The sequence below is a fragment of the Pinus tabuliformis genome, chromosome 6, assembly GCF_031772625.1.
Source record: "Pinus tabuliformis cultivar Carrire ecotype Pingquan chromosome 6, CPIR1, whole genome shotgun sequence".
NCBI lineage: Eukaryota > Viridiplantae > Streptophyta > Pinopsida > Pinales > Pinaceae > Pinus > Pinus tabuliformis.
This window is the reverse complement of record NC_142292.1, coordinates 730,409,354-730,412,358: the sequence shown is the minus strand read 5'-3', so window position 1 is coordinate 730,412,358 and position 3,005 is coordinate 730,409,354. Positions and strand designations below refer to the sequence as shown.

At 35.0% G+C, this 3,005-nt stretch overlaps 1 pseudogene; it reads left to right on the top strand.

The window, feature by feature from the left end:
* The first annotated feature begins 1,673 nt into the window (after window positions 1-1,673).
* LOC149260786 (uncharacterized) lies at window positions 1,674-2,484 on the top strand (annotated as a pseudogene).
* The last annotated feature ends 521 nt before the right edge of the window (window positions 2,485-3,005 follow it).

Sequence of the window (3,005 nt, the reverse complement as noted above, 5' to 3'; positions counted from 1 at the left end):
TCATCCTCGGAACATTTTCCTAGTTTATCATTTTTCATTTCTCACTGATTACAAGTGCTTAGAACTTCCTATAATGACACTTATATAGGCCATCACTTTGACCTTACCAATCATGTTGCTCGGTTCAATCATTAATATCATTAAGAGAATTTTCTTCTTGACATAAACATGCTTTACTTCCTCCTACCATATATTCATAGATACCATTTATTTTTCCCTTAGTCTCAATTTAAAACATGTTACACTTGAAATGTTGCTACTATTCTTCCAATATAATAACTTATCTTCCTGGAATTGCTCATTTTTATTATGGATTCTCTTCTTTAATCTAATGTTATCATACCCTTTAGGCCATTGAAATGATCTTCTTTATTATTCAACTTTATTAGTTGTTACACAAAGTCGTTGTATAGTAGTGTAGAGAGGTCATATCCTCCTACGATTATATCACTAAACCTCATGTAACATTTTACTCAACATCATAACAATTAACTAAACTAAAATCATAGTGTACGATTTAGATGCATCATAAAGTTTAAACAATAAAACATGATTTAGATTGTCCATAAAGATAATTGTCTTAGCTAAGTAAGCACTCCTAATTAGTTCATCACACAATTTGTATGCTACAATTCTGATGTAGTCTATTTATTTGCAAGTTTCAACATCTAGAGCCTTAACCTTTAATTAAGCTATTACTAGCCTTACCAACGTTCTATAAAACATTGTTTCACTCCCAATACTTTGACATATCCAATTACATAATTCATCAATGATACATCTACTAAGGGAATTTCAATATTTTCCTACGTTATTTATGAAAATTGGCTTTTTTTATAGAGAGTTTAACAAAAGTTGATCGATTATTTCATACTTTTAATTGCATCTCATGATTTTTCCTTATCATTGTTAATAAAACAATGCAATAGCACAATATTTACCTTATTTAGTGCATTAATTATCCATATAAACACAACTTTCTTATGCTAGTTACGAGTGAGCAGATGTAGAAACTAAACATCAATGGATATAGAGTAATCAAAGATCAAGGAAATCATTTGCTTCAAGTCAACCAATATATTATTTTACCTTTTTCTCTTCTTGAGAATTTTGTATAGTCGACAAAGAAAAGTAGTGATTCCTTCAAATTTTTCAGTTTGCTTGATGGATCAGCTGATAATGCAAAGTTGAGGATGTATGTCGAGCACTAATTGGGTAAATTGGTTTTCAAAGTCTTATAGCACTCCAAATAATTGCATCAGAAGATATGGCAAACAAGTTGTTTCAGTTAGAATTGTATGAGAGAGCAAGATCGCCTTCAAGGTTCTTCATATAAGTTAGGCTACACTGGTGAGTGATGTGTGTAAGGCCAGTCTGGTGACACCGAAAAACGCCTTTTCAAGTTATTTGTATAATGAATTTCTCGCAACAGATTAATTACACAAAGGAAAGGCAACAATTCTTCCTTTGAAGAACATTCCCAAGTATGCTAGTGGCAGGGAAGTCAGCGTGATGTCTACGGTGATGAAGGCAATTTAAATGAGTATTGACCACCATAACCTCGAAACAAATACTTTGTATGATAGTATCACCAAAAAAAATATCAATGACAGAAAATCGAGTCCATAAATCAATCCAATTTCTGCAGGACAATGGTAAAAATGTAGGAGAGCAGCATGGAGATTACTATCAGCGACAGGGGACTGTTGTCCCTCACCCTATCACGCCTATCGGGGCCGCAGGATCTGCTCTCGGCATCCATGGTGTGCACAATCTGGAACGAAGTGCTCACGTTGGCAGCCAAAAAGCTCACAATCAGGTCCCGTGCATTTCTCCCTTCTCTCGTTTCTCGCTTCAAACATGTCAAGCACTTAAATCTCTCTGAGTGCATGGATCAATTGCAGGACCAAGATCTTTAGTTGGCCTACGAATGCCTTAAAAACCTAGTTACTTTATCATTAGGGAACCCTGACAAACCACAGGAATGCATTTCAAACATGGGGTTTGTAGGGTTTGCGAAAAATTGTATGCTGGAGGATGTTGCCTTGACTTCCATACCCAATCTGCAAGATTCGGGTATTGAGGCGTTGACTAGTGTCTGTAAAGGGCTTAACGCTATCAACCTCGTGCATTGTAGGAAATTGTTTGATAATGCCCTGGAAAGCCTTAAAAACTGTGACAATATCGAAGAATTGGGTTTAAAGCGTCGTTTCTGATTCACTCCATCCGGTTTGATAAAATAGGTGAGAAGGAGAATTGTCAAACACTTTTGAAGTTCACACTCAAGCTTGAGTCGTCCGTCGACATACCCTGGCCCTCTAGTCTCTGGCCACTCACTACCGCAATCGGCAGGAACCGTCTAACTCTCATGATCCAAGTATCGATCACTATCGAATAAAAATCATTAAAACTTCAAATGGGGAACAATGCTATAAGAGTCCTCAACAAACTTTACTAAAAGTGAATAGCCTGGAAATTCATTAAAACCCTTGCAACCTTTAAAAGTAAACCGATTACGAGGCCAAGAGCTTCTGTGATAATCATTGATACTAAAGCTAAATTGAATATGGATCGATATAAAGTAAATATAATCGAATGGTCAAACTGTTATGGTGTGAGGACCTATTTTCTAATTGTCAGAGCTGCATATTATACTATGATAGCATTATAAATGAGTGCAAGCAGATTTCTGTGAAGATAATATGTCAAACATTATATAAAATTATGCAATGAATATCATATTCAAAAGGCGTATATTTTAAATGTTGTGTAGGTTGTATCAATATTGTGATTGATATTATATCAAAACGAGTAAGGATTACATTAAAATACTGTGTGATTGGAAATTATATCGAAAGTAGACAATGTATGGAAAGGAGGACAGTCATAGCGATTATCATAAACAATGCCATGAGATTGTATATCAATGCATGCAAAGGGTATTAAATGCATCCAAAGCTGCTAATAAATCATCATTGTAATGATGAAACCCTATCAGCTGTTAC